The sequence below is a fragment of the Pieris napi genome, chromosome 21 (genome assembly GCF_905475465.1).
Source record: "Pieris napi chromosome 21, ilPieNapi1.2, whole genome shotgun sequence".
Taxonomy (NCBI): Eukaryota; Metazoa; Arthropoda; class Insecta; order Lepidoptera; family Pieridae; genus Pieris; species Pieris napi.
Genome location: NC_062254.1, coordinates 2,727,858 through 2,749,772, shown reverse-complemented (window position 1 = coordinate 2,749,772; position 21,915 = coordinate 2,727,858). Strand labels below are relative to the sequence as shown.

Genomic DNA, 21,915 nt, shown 5'->3' with positions numbered 1-21,915 from the left:
TGGAATACTATAAACACTATCAAAAATTAACCTTAAAATACACGAGACTCTTTGGAAACTTGGTATAATATAGAAAGGTACACAATTTTTTTACAAAAATCACAAATCCAGGTATCAAACTCTGGCACAGCGCAATCATTACATGCCCAGAGTCCACACATAAGAGACTTGATCCATGTTTCCCCATGAGTATCATTCGAAAACAGCACACCACAGAAAATACACTCCGAATCTTCAGATTCTGGAGCTGTATATCCTATCAAGGCATCGGGTTCACTGTCAGTATCAAATAGCATCACCTCCTCATCATCTGAATTAGGCTTAGTCTTCTCTTTTGGTTTTTTTCCTTTTGATATTTTCTCATTCTGTTTTTAATTCTTGTTTTTTGCCAACACGACAGTTTTCTTTCCAAATGTAGTAGCTGCGGCTTCTCCTGGAGAAAATTCGTTTTTCTGACATAATCAAAACAAAGTAGATCTTGACACATCAAAGTATTTTCCAGCTTTTAAATAACCCATTTGTTTCTCTCTTACTAATTTTATTACTTCCGCCATATGCTCTGAATCCATTCTTTTCGCTTCGTTTTTGAGTTGACGCCCGCCATTTTGGTAAAACATTAAAAAAATATACAATTAACAAAATCATCATATCAGCTGATACTTTAGAGAACCAATTATGGAATAGTCCATAATTGGATACTGTGATCTGTCCATATTTGGATTTTCCAACGATTTCAAACTGACATTCAGATTTTTATATTTAAGAAAGTAATATCATCTAATACCGCTAAAACATACAAAAGAACGTCTAAACGGTCTCTAAAAGCTATAAAATCAATACTCTGTGCACTTGCTTTACGAAAAATACGTATTTTTAACACACCTTAGAAAGTTATGCGGTAGCGACAAAACAAAAAACTGTCACAATGACGAAAGTACTTGCTCAACTGACATGCTACAACTTGTACGCGTAAACGGGAGTAAAAGGAGACAGAAAATCATTGTTTATTGCGTATGTGAGTTTGCATTTGGGAGAAATAGGGGTATTCCATATTAGGGATACTATCCCATATTTGGTCACTTTCCTCTACAAAAATATGAGTGATGACACAAATACCTTGAACTGTTGTAACCTCGTGAGAGAGCCATTCTGCTACCGAATGATTAATATCTCTTTTCCCAGACATTGTTTATAGTGTGACTTATTAATGGCAACTGTCTATAATTCAAAGTTACCCGAAAATTTACGTTAAACGAAATCGTGTTGTGTTTCGACAGGCAAGCTTTTGTTGTTCAAGCATTATATCGAATGTACTGAATATAAATATTAGCTAACGATATTTCAAAAAAAGAAGTTGGAAAATGGAATAAAAGAGACAGCGGGTAAGGATTGTAAAATGGAAACGAAGATGAGAGATAAAAGGAAGAATTTGGAGGAGGCTTTCACAATAACAACTCAATATAAATAAAAATAATAATAACAATAATAAATCTGGATTATGTAGTTCTCGAATATAGGCTATTTTTAATTTTAAAAAAATGTTTATTGTATGGAAAAATATTCGCTTTTCGCTATCCACTCTCTGCGGACTTAGATCTCTTATACGACCAATTTTTATCAGACAATAATTGAAATGCTTTAGATGTTTCATTTTCTCTCCATTTATTACACGCGTACACCACCGCTATATAACTATATTAACATTTACTTATAAATTTTAAATTAAGTTGTCAATTAAGTTCAATTCAACACGTATTTAAAAATAACGAAAGGTTAGGTGACCGTTATGTTACGGTAACCGAATCATAACAATAACTTGAGTTCTCAGCAGCCAAAATGATGCCAACGTCCAAATAGCCTAGATCTAAATAGCTAAAGCAAAGCTTAAGGATTAGCGATGACTAAGCCTTGTCACGTAGAGAACATGTCTCGGAAATAGTAAACCTGAAACCAAGTACTAAAAACACAGGGTTGGCAACGAACATATTAGTTGCAACAAATCGTACACCATTTTATACTACTAAAAACCACCAGTAGTTATACTACTAAAAATGGGTGTTAATTGGCTGCGATGACAGCCCTTTTTGGACGTCCTCTAGGCTAGTTTGCCCCCCTATTATAAAAAAAAATAATTACTTCAAGTTTAAAACTAAACTAAAAACGAATTAACAGAAAGTATTAATTAAGATTTTATTAGATAAGTCATTAAGATTAAATTGGGACAAACAATTGTCACGGTTTAATGTGTTATAATCGCGTTATAAAAAAAAATAGATTAAAAGGCCGGCAACGCACTCGCCACCCCTCCAGCATTGAGAGTCCATGAGCGGTATCACTTAATTTTAGGTGAGCGTCCTGCCCGTTTAGTTCCTTTTGTATTAAAATATTTAACGACAACGAAGTGGAAAATATAACTTCTGAGAAATTTGTGGACAATCATTCATTTAATTACAACATTTAGCAGAAGCAACAACTCCAACAACATCATACATATGTCAAGTAAAAATCGTAGTCGGTCAACAGATATAACGTCACTGTAGAATGATAAATGATTTATTTTCTGTAAGTAGGTTTGTACAAACACTTTTACACGTCAAGTATATTTTTTTTTAAAACTAGTTGAGTTCGACGTTTCCTATCTGACTACTCTGAGAAGAAACGCCGAAACAAACTCAGAGGTCACAGTCTCTATTAAAGTCCAGACATAACAAGATTATGTGAAGACCATGTAGATTACAGTCTGAAATGGTCTTTTGAGGAAAGAACCACACAGATTGAGTGGACCTGTCAAGTCCAAAGACAAGACATTTGGGTAGGCCGCATAAATTACTCGAACTGTCAGACTATGACTAAAACTGAGAAAAAGGATAAAATAAATAAAAACAATGATCCACGTAGTCTTCACATTCACAACAATTAAAAATAGTATAAGTAATACTTTACAAAGTAAATATTCATGTCATGATACCCTCGTATGTCAATTTAACTGGTATAATCATGAAGTATGGAATTATTTATGTTGTTAATAAGTCCTTTTTACCATCTAAAACTATGGACAAAAACATATAATAATATTTTAACGAACATTGACGAAATGAAACATCCTGTAATATTTGGTTCACTGGACATACGTTATCATTCTACAGCGACGATAAGACCATTTTAATTTGAATTAAATGGGGTAAGACTATTAAACGCGTACGTTAAATCAACTGTCACAAACCGTAAGCCTACCAACCCCATAATATGTTCAATCACTAGCCATAGCCGTGGAACGACTAACTGTAACAGTGTGGTAATAGACATAACTGTTTTGAAGTGAACCGAACTGTATTTGTAAACAGTTTTTCGACTGTGGTTAAAATGGGTTTGTTCCCAGAGTCACAAAATGTAGCGTGACCCAGTACCGACATTTTAAATGTTTCTGCCGTGTAAAATGTTAAGGGAATTTTTATCTGTATAATTTAGCTCTTATATATGTCACCGTAAAATTGTAAACACCGTTAGATTGTAATCTATCTCGCGAGATTATAAACTGTCGAAAGATTGTGAACCTCAACGAACTGCTTACAATTTAACGTATTATTATTCGGTTGTTATATGAAATTGTTGGAAAGTAAAATTAATCTGTAATTGACCAAAGAAGTTTGAATGATAACGAAGTTAGTGTAGTACAATCTACCGAATAATAATATGTTAAATTGTAAGCAGTAAGCTGAGGTTCATAATCTTTCGACAGTTTATAATCTCGCGAGATAGATTACAATCTAACGGTGTTTACAATTTTACGTTAACATATACAACGAATTATTGTTTGTAAGCGCTTTAATGGTACATTTTTTCTTGTAGATAAATATTATCATTGCTGTAATGTGTGCCTTAAATGAACACATATTTCGTGTATTTCTGTATATTGTATTAACTAATATTTAGCTGCTTTTGTGCGTAACAAATATATCTAAAACTAGCGTCTTATTCAGGCTTCGCAAAGCTACATTTTTTTGTTTTATAGAAAAATGCATTCTAATATAGTATTTTGAGATTATTACATAAAAAATACAAATCATATGTATATTAGTAAATTATCCTTATGTGCGTGAAAGAAATATATAAAATTAGCTATCTACAAATTAAACGTTACCAGGAAAAAAGATCGAAAGCCGAGGCTTTGATTATGAGAGAAAATAACCTTGATTGTGACGAAGAAAGCGCCCGGAACGATCGGCGACGGCAATTACATGCAAAACGTATGAATCTTATACTCGATGTATACAAATTAGATTCTCGCCATATGTTTATACTCGTAAAGAGATATTACTATAGTTTTTAAGGTGCAGAGTCGCTGCTACGCTCTAGAGTCGTTAGGAAGAATTTCATAATGACTTTTTTTATAGAATAGGGAGCCAACGGATATTCACCTGATATTAAGTAATACCGCCGCCCATGGACAATCTCAATCCCAGAGCCGCAAGTGCGTTGCCGAAAAGTTTGCTTAATATTGTTTTGTTGTTGATTACATACAAAAAAAATTAATAATGTAAATCATTCTCGACACACAAAATTTCATCAAAATATGTCCTGCCATTTGTCAGTTTAAATGTGAACACATGTACAGAAGATTTCTATATAAACCAACTGTTTATTTGCTGTATAGATAAATAACCTAGATACCGACTGCAGCACCATCTGATTTGTGAATCTAAACCATCCACGGCGACACAAGGCGAAAGCATACAAAAAAAATCATTCAAATCGGTCCAGCCGTTTAAGAGGAGTTCAGTGACATACACACAATAGAATTATATGTATTATAATAAATGTAAATTTAAACTTATGTATCCTGTATTTTTGGCTGATATGGTATTACCATGGTAACCTAATAAAAGTCCTTAAACTTTAACGAATGTTACTTACGTCACTACCTTATATTTTAATTGATGTATCGTGGTTTCGATAAACTGGGTAGGAGTCGATCGCCCCTTTGTTCCTCAGAAAGTCTTCATTTCCAAGTGCCTGAAGCTAAGAATAGAGCAGCCAGCCGACTTATCAATAACGGCAATTCCACACAATTAGAACTTAGAAATGAAGAAGAGAAAAATCTTCTGCATAAAAAGGAAATTGTTGCCTCGAAAAACAGTAAGTATTTGCACTAATTTCTCCATTAATGTAAATTAACTGCTGACGAACGCTTGCAATTGTTATCCAAGTAACATTGAAAGATAATCCTTGCGAGGCAATGCGGAACTCGGACCAATATTCGTGACGTGCATTCTGATTGTCATCTCTCTAATATAGTTTCAAGTCAAAAACCAACCTTAATTCCAATACATAAGGTTCGTATTAAATCAACGAATACAGTTCTATGGGCTACGGCAATTGGAACGTCTTGATTCTATGTTCTTTATGGCCAACTAATTAAAACATACTCTATCGTAATGTTTTTAAACGCAATATTTGTATCATAAACACAATAACGCTATTTATTAAGATAAAAACAAATGAAGTTCACGTTGTCTTTGTTTTACGTGATGCATTTGAATTAAATTTCTTTAACGCACATAAACGCGAATTTATTATATTATTAACTCGTTACAGCAGTATAAATACCATAGTGAAAAAGTATTTGTTTTATTATAATAAAACGTGTTACATACACATTCATGAGTAATGCAAAGTAAATAGTCAATGTCAATGACATATTACTTAATTCTTTATTAATAATATTTATTATATTACTCATAATCCCAATACAGTTTAATTTATTAATATATTTTGAAACGGTATGACTCATTCGTCTAAACTAAATTTCTGGAGGGATTGTCTCGGTGTATATAAAAACTGGATTTTCGGACCTACTCAATGGCCTTTTCGGATACGCTGGACGTCCATGGTTCTATTTTGGATGAATTATAAAAGTTTCAGTTAGATAAAGAAGGCTAGTCACAAAGTCTTCTTCAGTTGCACTCTTTATTTCTAAAGGTGATAGTGGCACGCACAACTTCCTCCACTCTCCCCTGTCGTCGGAAAGCCACTACGCCTGGGTGATGGTAAGACTTGATTGGTCCAGCGACTAGGGGACCAGCTTCGAGGTCTGGTTCCCTTCACTCTGCCAGCCACGATAACCTTTTCTAAACTCTCTCTGCGTGTTACGTTAAAGACATTTTTTTACATGTCACCGTCTTAGTATGGACACGATTGTTTGCTGTCCAGGGACTCCTAAGTATCTTCCTTCGTCATCACATTTGCAGAGCATCTATTTTTCTCCTTTCAGATGTTCGTATTGTCCATGAGTCAGCGCTATAATACAATAGTTTCCTTTAAAAAGTAGTTATGATGTCAATTGCTGTTCCCCATTCGCAAGTTACGGGACTTCTAAAAATGAATTTTTCATTGTATTTATTATGTAGTACTATTTTACTTTTCAAATAAAGGCGGATTCTAAGGCGTTTGGACATAAAATATAGGCGATCTGTCAAACCAATTTCCGCTATGAATTTTGACGTTTAGGCAATATTACGTTCTAAAATACAAGTCTGAATCATCACCAAATATTGTCTCATGAATAAAACATTTTTTATCTGTGTGACATGTGCTCAATAGAACATGAGATACGTTTTAGAATGAGTTTCAGTTTAAATAAATGTTGCAGACTGTTACTCTAAATAACAGTTGACTCGGTATGCGTTCCTTATAACGGAACGTTGGCCTTGAATGGCGGCTGCGTGATAATTTTAAAAATATGAAAATTACCCGGTCTGTTTGATCTTTAGATATTCTTACATACCAGCTTCGGATGGAATAAGGGCACTGCAAGTGCAAAGGTATACTTGACAATTACCTTATACATGTACATGTAGGAAATAGAAATTGACACCGGTGGGGTCAAATTGTAATGGTGATACTTAATTAGATCCATGGGATGTCACTGATCCCTTGGAGGATGGGTTTTAGTATGGCATACTTGTGTTTCTCGGACAAGCACAAAAGCTGGCGCGGCCGCAGAGCAGGCGGAAAATAATAAACGGCTAAAATATGAGAGTCTATCCTCCAACATTGATTTGGTTCCCTTTAGGGTAGAGACTCTTGGGCCGTAGTGTTCAAGTGCCCATTCACCAATCAAAGATTTATGTTGGCATCAAGTACCGGTGACCCCAGAGTTGGTGCTTTCCTCAATAGAGCGAGGAAGTGCTGCAAGCATTAGACTGTCGGTCTGAAGTTACACTGCCACAGGCACCAAACCTTAATAAAAATTTGGTTTTCTATTTTTCCATATTAATTACTATTAAAAATATTGTAAATACTCTACATTTGTGAGTTATTATCTAACTTTATTCATATGTTCCGTGGTAATATAGACAGTTACTTCTAAAGAGAGAAAGTCCGTATAACGAAACGTACTTCAGACTGTGTCATCGAAAATCAAGTCATTTCGAGTAATGTCTCATAAAGAGAGTGAAAATAAACTTCCTTGGATATTCGTAAACTTAAATGGAGTGTATTTATTCGTTATCGCTTTGGTTAATTTTACTCTTTGAGACGTGAGAAAACTGTGACATACAATATGTGTAGATATAGTAATTTATGAGATATTCACGTATTTATGTGAACATGACTTTCAATTATTGATTTCAATGATTATAAATTCACTTAATAGCTTTCTTTAATAAGTTTTAACTCTATAACCAGATAAAACGGCATTTATTTTGATTAAATTTCCCTGAATATACAGTAGATCGAGAAGTGATAAAAATGTTCAGTACTTTTTCGTAAATAACTATTACGTTTATTATGATATTTAGAAGTTAAAAAGTTTTAGTTAAAGATAAAATCTAAAAGGCTTTATAAAAAGCTTACCACGAGTCCTTTTTAATTATACGTAAATTCTTTGCACTGTAAATCTTGACATTACTGACATTGAGATCTTGACATTGACATTGTTGTAATTAGTCTATTCCCATAAAAACGTTCCGTTTAACGCAAAACAGACCTACAAACCCAATTACCTATTGCTATAAACTGATTGAATATAAAATTGCGTCGAATCGTTAATGCAGTCTACTTTATGCTGTTTATCAGTGAAATTGAATAAGCGTATCGTATTTGATCTTGGTAACGAATTACCGTTCGTTTTTACTGTTAATACAAATTGCAGAATATGAGAACACTTTATTTAATAACTCACGGGCATTAGAGATCTATAAATCACGCCGTCATTAAATTCACAAGTCTGCGAAAAAAATATTTGAGCTGTTTTGTTCTTTTTTGCGTAAATTTGTTTTTGGTGTTCTAAATTCGAAAATGATGAATCATGAATGAATGTCATTTTGTCATGGAATGTCACGGTGACAATGTAGGTGTAAACGTAATACAAATTATTATCTTACAATAAATGAAATACTAAAACAGATTATTATATAATTTTATTATCTAATGTTCGTTCATTAGTATACACATTTCTTTTTCTTTCTTTCACTTTCGCTTGTAGGAAGCATCTGGATGGTCTCTCTGCATCCAACAATAGTCTGCCATGATTCACCTTCAGTCATATCCAAATTTTCTACCTACCTAAAGCTTAAAGTGCTTTTAACAATTTGTTTGTTAGTTAGGGTCTTTTTTATTGCCTAAAATTAAATTTCTCTATGATCATTTTAAAGGAAAGCCCATTTCCCTTTTTGAGGATTGTGGATCACCAATTCAATCAAAGATCAAATTTCATTTACATTTACTACAAACCAAGGTCGTAGAACGGAAGAGACGAACTGGCAAACTCTCCGCCACTCTTTTTAATCGCCAAGTTTTCTGCTTTACACAATGTTTGTAAAGAGCTGCAACCATTACACCAGGTTCCACATGACATCTTAAATCAATATCTCTATCAGTAATCAAAATATATTCAAACACTTGTATAAATCACAGTTGTATGAAACAATTTTAAATTAAAAACATCAACACGTTCTAAAAAACCTCCCGAAGATCCGATATCGCAGAAATAAGGAAAATTGCAGCAATACAAGCAATAAACAACGCCAAATAATACCTGCCTCCTAACATAAAAGCAAGACCGGTTCGAATTAGGGTCGCATCTAATCTCTGGATCATCCTGATAACATGAAACAATGCTCGTTCCGTTTCGACGACTCTTGCGCAGTTGTTGCGCGTGCCTTAGTGTTACCACATGTACTATAAATTACTATATTCATATACAAATTTGTAAAGTGACCTTGTTGGAGAGCGGTCGTAGAGAGGATGTGTTAATAGGTTTAGAAGACAATGTCATATGTAGCAATCACTCTTCTCTTATATTCTTAATGTAGTCACGACAGGCTAGATATCTTGTAGGAGTGGAAGACGAGCCCAAGAGTCTTTAAGTCTCAGTGTAGTAATAACTATACAGTGGTTTTTGCTAGTGCGGCTCTATAACTAAAGCTCTACCTGGCAATCAAAAGCTTTTTCGTACCCACGATTTTATATCTAAATAAAGTCAAAGGTCTGATCACCTCAATTTTTTTTCTTATCTTGACGTAACTTCAAATAGTATTATCGCATAGACAAAATAAAATATATATAAGTTATTTCAGACTTTGAATAAAAAGCGAGCTTTATCTCAATTAATTCATATGTTTAAAATATATGAATTAATTGAGATAAAGTATTCAATTAATTTGTTGCTATATTGGCTATTGTCCGCATGTCGAGGTCACAAATCGTGCGAAAACAAACAAACAAAAATATATCCACCTATTGTCTTCGTGAGAATAACACGGCGTTGTTAAATTGTCCCGTTAATATATGTAAATATTGGATTTATTCATTTAGAAAGTTAATTTTCAATTCATAAGTGATTATTTATTGCATAATCAGGAGACCTCGCAGTGCAGAAGACTACACGGAATCTGTAAAGGTGGGAGCTTGTAGTTTATTGTTTATTAGAATGCCAAATCATAAAATGACTGCTTCACGACTGATTTCAGAGCGACCGCCGATGCAAAAACCGCTGTGTGAGTTCGAAAAGTGAGTTACAGAATCGCTGAACAATTGGCAAAGGAAGCCGCACATCACTTCGATATCTCTTACATATGAAGTTTCTTATATCATATACACAGAACAGACAACAACATCCAAATCCAAGGTGTGGTGGTAACATGATGGGTGACTATTCAAGATTTTAAAGCTCACAGAAGCGATAATACAAGTCTTAATGGGGCATTTTTTGAATATTCATAGATTTGGCTTCTCAAATTACGAGTGCGACGGAAGGGCGGAATCTGCACTAATAATAATTAAGTGTCCGCGATACGGGACCAGTAGAAAAGACCTGGAACAGAAAGCAAACAGGTCTATATCGGGGAAAAATCTCAGCTCTAAGCAGACAAGGAGGCCTGATCGTATTTGGAGCTTCTGCCAAAGATGCTGCAAGAAATGAAGCGAATGAAACGGTGTATTGGTAAAAGGTTACAATTAAATAAATAACGATCGAGGAATTAATTATGATTGTAAAGTATCTAAACAAAATAAATAAACAAAAATAATAACCCAAATATAATGTTATAGTAATTAAAAATATAAATGAGTAGTTATAGAATAGTATTAAAGCGTGCGATTCCCGCGTGGTCGCGCCTTCAATTCTTGGTCTTGCACCAATCTTTCTAGCTTCATTAACTAATTGTATAGTAAAGGTAACATTGGGAGGACTCGTGAACAGAAGGTCTCTTCTCTATAAGTCACAGACAAACACCAGAAGAAAGCAAAGTTTATCGTTGCTTTAAATTCCGAATTACCATTATCTATGACTTTCGAAATTTAAATGACATTACCTTTTGTGATTACCCAATCGACTGGAAAACATGTTCTAAAATCAAAATGCACTTTTGTTCATGTTTGATGGGTGAACCCCGGTTTAGCGGAAGCTGACTATGGCTATTTCCGCTTTGTTTAAGGTTAAATTTAATTATGAGAATTGTTTTTATTACATTTAGAAATATAATGTTTCCGCAAAATTATCGGCGTAAATGTTATTAAAGTAATAAGTGTTTAAATATGAGTTTTTTTTGCTTAAAGTGACATTTACACGTCAAAACGAATCATTCACCAAAAATCATATTAGTTCTCTATGCACACAAGTTTTTATGTAATGAGATTATTGCAATTATATCATAATACTTAAGTATTTGTTTATGATTGCATATATTTGTCTTGTTACAGAACTTTAACTCTCTGTATGTTTAAATTGAATCAGAACAGAAAACAGATCTCTAAGTTGTATAGCTTTCTTACTGAATAGGTTTTTGTTTCTAGGTGGAGGTGACTGATAATGCCACTTTAAGAATTGCTATATTTGCACGTTCCGACTTAATCAGTGTAGATTCATCCGTTTCGCCTGCTTTATAATTTAGATGTACGTGTTAATATGTATTGTGTATAACTTTTATAACTAGCTGGAGGAATACTATCAGATCAATAAATGAGAAAATGGCACCTTTGATATTTCTCGTACATGTACATATTGTAAGTTTTTATCTACAAAGAAAGCTAACACTTTCAGTTGTCATCCATTGTTCAATCACGTTGAAAGAATCATGACCTACAAATGCAAATTCTAGTTAACTTACGCATAACGCAACGTAAAATGTCTGTCGGTCCTAACTAATTAAATCAAAAGCTCTTAAACACTAACGTATGTTTTCTGGAAGACAAAGAAATTCTCGACCCGTATACTGACTCACCTGTGACTAAAGTCATTAATTTAGTCAATGTATAGTTTGTTACTGGTAGTTTTAAACTTTGTTGTGCGGTTTAGTGTTTGACGACATCGTAGTAATTTGTAGATTATAGGCTACAGTGAGTGATGAGGACAAAATTAGTAGCTACATATTTATAGTGACTTTATAAATATGTTTAAGTTAAAGTGTGTGAGCTGGTTTACGGTTTATACCATTCCTGAGCAATGACTTTATCTACATTCATACTTTTGTGTTTATTCGTATTTGGTACTTACATTCATATCACAAAGATGTGTTAATACAATTTATTGAGTCGTGTCATTATAGCTCGTGAATCGTTCTTTAGAACTCATTTTTTTATTTATAGAACAGGGAGCAAACAAGCCGGAGGCTCATGTTAAGCGATACGATGTAGATACCTACTATACTGTCCCTTTTCATCACGGCGTAAACACAATTTGTAAGAAAAAGACGAAAGACAACTATAGGTAAAAGCGGGTAATAGACTATAGAATAGATGGATATCGATGTGTATTCATCTCCATGTGGAATAAATAAATCATAATGTTATATGCATTCATTCTAAAACCTTTTTTTTACCCAGTGAATTATTCCTTAGAGTTACACTAATGCCTTTTATTTATGATAAATATCTGTTTTCGCGTGGAGCAACAAGTACTTAATAAGTTCGTTACTTTCCGCAATTATAAAATTAAGGTTTTAGCCAAACGTCCCACAAGCGATAAGCGTGAAGGTGACGCACAGAATGCAACCTTGCATTATTGTTTGTATATTATTAGCTAACGCATCGGAGGCCACTCACCGAATACCAATGGAAACGTGATTGTCATATTATTTTGCCATTATAACCTGTCATGTGGGAGATACAAATTCCCAAGGAGGTTTTTACCGCTAGCGGTCAGAGCTTATAGCACAAAGTATCGTTGATATTTCTAAGAAAACTTACCAAGCCAGCGTTCGATTCCCAACCCTGAATATATACAATGGGTATTTCTATGTACAAGGTTCTTTACCTATGCCGAACGCTAAATGTGATTTCCGTATGTCAAAAACATATGGGATTTGACATATTGGTGTCATACAACTGGACTCCGACTTACCCTTAGAAACAAAAGAATCGAAAGTTTCAAACTAGCCCTGTTTTTTTTAACTACGTTTTAAGCTAATCAAGGTTTAGAAGGTTTTATAATTCATAGCCTCGTTACGGAATTAAACTTTAAAGCGATATCAAAATTGTAATAATTATATAACCTTAAACTGATAATTACATTAATAAACTATTTAAGTTATGATCATACACCATTTTTGGACGCCCAAAAAGGGCAGTCATCGCAGCCCATAGACACTCATTTTAGTGTGTGCGTTGACCTTTGGCCTTTGAGGCAGGAGTATGCCTTTTTTTAAACAAGAGGTCGTATCTCTCAGGGAGTTGATTCCACAGTTCGCAAAAGAAAATGTCTTGTGAAGCGGACCGTGGATTACTTTCAGCCGTCAAGGTGATGCTGATGAAATTTTGAGTTAACACGGCTCGGTGATGAAATGAGGCAAGAGGGACAAACAACTCTTCAACAATCTTCATAGTACACATTACATACATAGCTAATCCTCCTACACTTGTTTACACATCTAGATTGCAAAGTTATAAAACAATTTATGATACACATAGTTATCTGCCTTGCGATTCTGTAACTCACTTTTCGAACTCGCACAGCAGTTTTCGCAGCGGCGGTCGCGCTCAAATCAGTCGTGAAGCAGTCATTTTACGATTTGAGAACCGCTGTGCGAGTTCGAAAAGTGAGTTACAGAATCGCAAGGCTGATGACAAAAGCGTACACCTACAGCGTAATGCATAATGTGCAGGTGTTCGACAACTTTCTGGAGCCTCAAATTACCATGACACTATTCTGCTCATCCTACGAGCATACTGAGTCATTGTTGAGAGATTATAATGCGCATATCAATATAACATTATGTATTATACTGATAATTAGCGTGTAAGGTTATTAATATGAGTGACTCAAGTATACAGTATTTACAATTTTCTTAACCTACAAAGTAATAATAAAAATGATTAAAAAGAAAATCAAAACAAATTTAAAAAAAATTCCTCGCTGTATTGAATACTTTTTCGTTGAGCCAGGAAAGCACCAGCTCTGGGGTCACCGGTAGAACTACCAGGCGCCAACTTAAATCTTTAATTAGCGCCTGTGCACGTGAACCCCACGACTCAAGAGTCTCTACTCCAAAGGGAAAAAAAACCAGGAAAGATATTTGTGCCGTTTATTATTTTCTGCCTGCTCTGCGGCCGCCCCAGCTTTTTAGGTTAGTTCATCTCAAGAATGTAATTATTTGTGAAGGAAAGTGAATAACTAGTTGCTATCTCATTTTTCAATAATATAGATATTATATTTTGCGAGCTAGCCATTATTAGAAACACCAAACATTGTAAACCTATAGCGTCCCCAGTCCCTTATTCTACAACGCGTATTTTTGTTATCAGAATATCCTATGCCAATATATAATTTCATAATACAGTATCATAGGGTAGATACTGGTGGATTAGCGTAGTAATGAGATGACGAGTCTAAGCGCGCGAGTTAAGTGAAACAACGCGATTTTAAAAAGCATTATTAAAAATGTTTCTTTAGAACACAAGAACAGTGTGTCGTTCCTTTAATAAAGACTGTAATTACTAATTAGTACTATTGGACACTTCCTCATATTAAAAATCCTTATTAGTAAATTAGGTTAGACTTAAATTACTTATTAGTCTTAAGTTAGGCTAGATCGTAATGTTTCATGATGTCTTAGGAAAGGCACGTGTATAAAAAAAAAGGGTGCGTGTACTTATGTACGCGCGTAAGAAGTTATACTTCTTTGGCATTATTAAAAATAGTTTTTGATGCATGCAAATAATTAATTACAATTAAATAATCAAAGACTGGAAAAGGAGTCATTATAGTCAATTAAGTTCAGTTTACATTTGAAAAATTAAATAAATAATTATTTATTATTATTCTCTTACATTAAGTGTAACATAAATTCTATTTAGTTAAAAGTATATATTATTATATATTTAGAACATACCAAACTTTAGCTGATGTAGCTTTAGTAGTATTGCACAATATAAAATTAATGAATTTCTTTGAAAAAATAATCAAAACTCCTTTATTTGTTTAAAAGGTAAATGACAAATGTCATTATGGTCATTCAAAATTCTTGGCATACGAACTTCACGCATATTCTATTTCTTTTTACTTGTAGATTGTCTTATTCCTATCTCGCTCGCGCACGCTATTATCACACTCCCAATTTTGTGTCACAGGTGCGCGCGCATCGTAAAATTTCACTCTCATAAATTTTTCATAACGCGCCTAAAGAAGTATAACTTCAAAAATATAATATTATTATTATAAATATAATATGTGCGTACAAAGTACACGTGTCAGAAGTGAAACTTATTTGGCAAACTGATTTTTCCCTCTTGTTCATATTAATACAAATCTAAAACTTCAGATTTCCGAGACTTAGAGGAAGGAAAAAATGAAGATATGTTAGGAATTTAATGAATTTAATTGTCATTAAAATATTATCTAAGAGTATCGAAAATTAATAAATTTTTTTAAATTTATTTCTTCTATAATAAAAACACGTGGCATTTTAATTTACAATTCGTCATTTGAAATTTCAATAAATTATTTTGCATAAAATATAAAATACATATTTACTAATATTTCATAAATTCTCTTTACGAAATTTTAATTTTAAAAATAGAATTTCTATAAGGTAATTCACCCTTCTCAATCGGTCTCAATCGCTCACTCCCTTTTCTTCGACAAAAAGGCTGCACTTCTTCGTGACGTTCCGTAAATTTTTTACACATGCGCCTAAAGAAGTTTCACTTCAAAAATTAAAAATGTTCTTATGTTGTTATTCAACAAAATAAGCCTTTTCAGTTCTTTATATTTTAGTTGTGTAGCAATGGTTACCACATGTACATTTACAGTTCAAGTAAATCACATAACTAATGTTGTAATGTTACAACCGGTGATGCGACGCAAATTCGTAAGAACAGTTTGGCTACGGTAGGTAATACGGTAAGCGGTACACAAATATAGCGAAATCGTCGAGATTTGAACGACTTTTCCTCTACGTAAGCCTAATGATGGGCAAAATTCGAAGCAAGAGACGGGCTGGTAGAAGGAATAAGTCGTGGTTGCGAACAGGAGTGGGCCGGCATCACATCCGAGCTTATTAGACTAGCCGCTAGCGCAAAATACCCGGCAATTGAAGTTGTTACCACTCACCTTTAGTAATAAAGTAACATCTGAAGAAGAATAATTCGAATCTATTAATAATAATAATCCAATGGCGCAACAAGTGCTACAACCCGATATGACCTTAGATTGTATCCATTTTTATTTCTGAGTCAAGTATCAGCCGTCTGTCTGACCGATTTTTTTTTTAATTTGAGACATGCCGGGTTTCTTACGATGATTTCCTTCACCGTATGAGTGACAAATGCGCACATAGATCCATTGGTGGCCATCCGGACATCGAACCGACCCTCTGGGATTGAGAGTCGCACGCTGACTTCACTAGACTAAGACTGACAAATAAGATAAAATAATAATGTAAATAAATTCCTTTAGCCGAGTCTATCTATCTGTATGAACCCGAAACAAATTACAAAATTTAACTATTAAGCTTTCTATCGATCGACAAAATGGCGGATATGTAGGTAGTATTATTTGTTAAATCAAGATCACTTTTGTTTTTAAATTATTGACGTGAAAATGTATTGGATGTCTTCGACAAATATTTTATTTATATTTTGAGAATGTGGTCAGTTGAAAAAGATATTGCTAGAGAGCCCCCTAGTTTTTATCGGTAAGAAAAAATTAACATTGTTTAGAGGTTGATTCACGTTTGTCACTCGTCGCACTATACAAATAAATGAACTACATAATACATATAGTACGTTTATAAATAAATCGTTTGGATTTAGTTGTTACACACTATACGTTATTTTCTAATTTAAACGCTAGATTACAGTTATCTGAACTCGAATAGAGGGATTTCTTTTAACTTATAGATAAAACATGAAAGCCATGTATGGTTTAACATTGTGTGCATGAAGTGTAACTATTATTTTGCCCAAACAAGTATATAGAAACGTATCGGCAAATAAAATCTTAATTAAAAAGTAAAAATTGTATACGGTAAATGCAGTTTTAAGATTTTAATGCGATAATAAGGTGAAAGTTTGATATATGTGACCATTTGCTTAATTTCGCAAATTTCTATGTAGCCCGTGGAGTCTCAAAGACAAGATGTTACGTTTTTAATTGTCTCTGATTTAATTTACTTTTTATAGAATACAGCTAAAAAGGTTGTAAGCATAGTGCAACAGTTCTCAGCCACCAACTGTCTGTCGTACCACAAATATAATGTAATAAAATAATATAAATTTAATAGAATTACACATATGAACTGGTTGATTGATTATTTAGATTTACTGAAACGATTTTAAATCTCTTACCTGTAAAAAGTTTATCTATTGTATATTATATTTATCTGTTATCAGCCCGAATAAATTCTTATTTTTGCCGTTTAATTATTTAAGTTACTAAGCATAATTTTGCGCGCTTGAAGAGGTAATAGCCGAAACTGAAGCCTACTTTGAATCTTAAGACAAATCGTACTATAAAAATATTATGGAAAATTTGTATGACTACAATCGTTGTCTCGCTCTCAAAGGGGAATAATTAATTATTCAATAATCAAAAAAAAGATTTTTTCGAACAACGAATTTTTCATACCAGCTAATGCTACTGCAGTGGCACTACAACCCTATATGGGTCTTGGGCCTCAGATTGCATCCGTTTCTTCGATCATTTTCCGTGTATGACACATCGATTTTTGGGTTTAAGACAAACCGGTTTTCTCACGATGCATCCCTTCACTGTACTAATTGAGTGCATAGAATGGCAATTCCATTGGTGCACAGCCGTGATTCGAACACACGACCTCCGGGATGCCAAAGCTACTAATTCTGCTCTAATTTGCTCTGCTTTTGAGTATGAAGAGTTTGTTGGAGCAGTTAAATAACATATATAATACCTTTAATAAACCATGTATATGTATAACTGTATGAACATACTTGTGTGGGAAACCTCATAAACCTACTAAAACTAATTCATTGTTTTAATTTTAAAATAGAAATACTTTCTAGGTTAAAGCAAATAGAATAAAACATATTTTATCCTATGAGATTGAAGTATGTACTTTTCAATATGTCTAATAAAAAACTTGTAAGTATTGCCATAATACAAAAGATATTCATATTCATGTTGAAAATAACGAAAATTATTAGAATTCTGATCGCTTCGGGGCCAAATTGTTGTTCACAGAAGGGCTAAAGACTTTTTGTTTGTTACCTTACCTTACTTTGAATTTACGCCTTTTGCATATTAATAACACACTTCAACAAAGTTTAAGAATGCGTTAGTTTGTATGTGTGTCTCTGAAAGGTTGTCATATTTTTTAACTTTATTTTGTCATAAGTGACTTTCCTTTGTTTGAATTATTTCATTTTTTTGAACAAAAGATTACCGCTAGCTAATTAGTTAACGCGTACTTCCTATAGCTGCGGTCTTAGTGTCGAATGGGAAGGCTAACCAACTTTCTTAACAAATAATCAGACATACAAAAAAGTGTCCCTACACCTCATTACGGGCCTTCAAAGATTTATTTAATTTCATGACTTAAACTGAAATTACTATAGTCGGGTCGAACACGGTCGAACAGCCTGTCGCGGCTGGTAGTGATAATAAATTAACTTAGACTCCTCCTTCAAAAAAGAGCGTACTAATTTTTAAAAGGCAACACGCTCGCGAGCCCACCGGCATTGAGCATATGTCAATGCTTATCACTTAACATCAGATAAGCCTAAGTTCATTAAAAAAATATAGCCCTACCATCTATCAACGCGATACGTGATCGGGCAGATCTATGCGAGAAGTTAGGCAGTAGTGTCAAATCATCTCTTTCCTAAAATGGGACTCTATTTATTTAAAACGCTTGGTGTTTAGACACAATATTACCAAATATAAACTATATTGATACATTTCAAATATTTCCTTTTATATCAGGCGTTGACTCATCGTAAGGTCATTATCGCGTATTGTTTTAGCTTTTTTAAGATCGCAGTTTAGCCTCTTGGGTCAAGAAACCGGATTCATCATCCGTTACGATGAATGATGCATTAGATTAAATTGTGATTGAATTATAAGAGACTTTATAATTCATATGAAGATTAGGTTTATATAATTTCATTTTTCAATTCAGAAACGGGTTTATCACATATGTCAAAATACAATATATTTTTGAAGTCAGAAGTCTAAAAAACGGTTGTGCCCTTAGAATGTCCGATTGAATACCAATTTTTGTATGTACACGACAATAATACAGGTACAAAAGAACAAACTTAATATGAGGAATGCAACAATAGTTTAGTGTTGAATTTTAACTGACTTGATCATAATATATTGTTACCACTTTCGTATTATTTATGTTGGCAATTTTTTTACAGAGGCTTTGTAAAATTTCATTCTCAACCAACTAAACATAACCACAAGACTGTCAACTAAAATTTACGAACGGGTGCTTGGCTACTTTGGCCATTTGCCACGAGAGAACCGAATAGTCTCGAAAAGCTGTCAATGGTTGGGAGGAGTGATGGTAAAAGAAGTCAGGGTCGATTGCCTACCCATTAGTCTGACCAGGTAAAGACAATTATGGGTTTCAACATCGCTAATGCACTGTGACTGGAGATAGAGTGGAGAAGACACAGCAAGCTGACGTATCGGTTAGGGCTTTTCAAGGGATCGTCCACCTTCAGTAATGATGACGAAACAGCAGAACTGTGTAAATTTCATCATGAGGTGCATTTTGTCCAAGCAGCAATTGTTAATAAATATAATTCATCACAAAATTGTTATGAGAAAGTCTTTGGAATTTTGGTAAATTAATAATAATTAGAAAATTGCATTCTAACATAAGGCCAAACTAAAATTAATGAAATTCATATGTTTCCGCTAATTAAAATTTTATGCTTTCAGAATTTTTTGCTTCTAATTTAACCTTAGAGAACGAAAAAAATAATTAGGTATTTAAAATGAAATTATATAATTTAAATTAATGTTATATAACCTTTCTGGATTATTAAACACTGAATACAAAAAGCTCCTTCTATTTATTTTTATTTATAACCCTGGAATCAAGCTCAAAATAAACCCAAGTTTGGTGAAATATTAATAATAAATTGAGTTAAGTAAAGAAGGTCAATTATGTACTTATATTTCGGAAGTTGTAACTTAATAAATAAATGACGGACACAATCATTTATTTGTCCAATTAGCAAGCATTTCTTTATACTGTAGATTAATTTTAAATATATTTTGTACAATAATCTTATAGGTCTGTTTCACAATGTACAGATAAGTTCTACATAATTTCCAAATTAGCTATTTATTACTTATTGGCAGGATAAACACTATTGTTGCGTTTCACGACTGTCAGATAGCGCTATTCGTCACATAAAGTCTATCATAAGCTAAAGAGCACAATTTATCTTCCAAATAATTTATGTGCTAACTACTATGAGCTATGAGCTACTTGGTACTTTATCCATACATTGTGAAACAGACCCTAAGAGTACTTTACAATAAAGCTTTGGAAGATCTATAACTGTCGACTGAACAGCAGTCAATATAGAACTTCATAACGCACATTAAACAATGATTCCATTAAAATGTTACAAGCGTTGACTTTTACCAATGACAACTTCTAGTTTCGACTATTGCGAACAGCGCACTACTAACTTACGAAGTTTTCAAGATTACAGTACATTTATTGTAGCAATCGAGCTTTAGATTAATTAAAACTATGTATAAGGCTCATATATCGTCGTCATATACTTTAATAACATAACAGTGTTATGGTTATTTCATGAATGTATAAGTACCATGCTGGGCCTGTTGAAATATAACAAATAAAATTCTTACACCTACACAAATATGAGTAACTTACTTTGACCGGCCAACGGGACTCCGTACAGTTCACTCACACACACTTCACAAAGTACGAAGTTGATCTACACACTGAAATCGAGATTTAACCGATTTTATCAATAAATTTACTATAATAAATTTCGTATAGTTCGTTCGTTTTTGTGTTTCGTTGGCCACTTGCATGTACCACGTGACGACAGACTTTGAACGTGGTTGTATCAGCACTGAGTCAGTGACACTGCGCATGTTTTCGCTCTTAGTCTAACTAAGCTCTCGCGCATATGATAGTAAGGGATGACGAATGTTGGAATGTGTGAATAGAAGCCTACACATGGCCTTCTCATGTACAAATACGGGTTTACAGAGAGTGCAAAAGAGACGGAAAATATAGGTTTAGTTTGAAATGCAATGTACTAACAATGGATAGAAAAATGAGGCTTCGAATGTTAAGGAGAAGAATTAATTTGTCGCTCAATCTTTAAACTTACAAACGGAACTTTGAAATATATATTTTTGCGATGTTAAATTAAACGTGTATTTTATACGTATAGTCGTTGTAATATGCTAATAATGTTTCATATTTTTAGGCAAAACTAAGTATTAGATTTAATTTCGGCAAAGTGTACTTTTGAGTAACTAAAAGACAATATTGGTTATTGGTTGGTTATAAGACAATAATGTTATCTTTAAAAATGACTAGGACACATATAATAACTCATGAATATAGAGTACTTACAATAATTTTAACCAACATAGTAATAATAATAATAATTAAAAGTTAATAAATAGAAAATTAAAACAAATTAAAAAAAGAAAAGTATCAGATTGTTTTTTTTTTCATTTAGAATATAAGCATAACGCATTTTTGCTGTTTCGTGGACATTAGGGCAAGTTAGTCATATAATCCCGTTTAAATAATCTAAAATATTAATGAAATAATTATTTCGAGGATCAAACCCAGATTTTCTAAGCCTTGGTCATTAAATATTAAATCATGAGCCATGGAACTGTTCCTAAAATATGATACAAGCATAAATCATCATGCAATATTTGCAAATCTTCTCCTTAAGTAGACGTATTCTATCATACCAAAGCAATAA

The 21,915-nt window shown here is 33.3% G+C and overlaps 1 protein-coding gene across 1 annotated transcript in view; it reads right to left on the bottom strand.

Moving 5' to 3' along the window:
• LOC125060297 (ATP-binding cassette sub-family G member 8) overlaps positions 1–21,060 on the bottom strand; it is a 58,017-nt gene extending 36,957 nt beyond the window's left edge. The window contains exon 1 of the mRNA XM_047665141.1: positions 20,835–21,060. The gene's annotated coding sequence lies outside the window, so the exon portion shown is untranslated. The remainder of the gene's footprint in view (positions 1–20,834) is intronic.
• Positions 21,061–21,915: the final 855 nt, after the last annotated feature.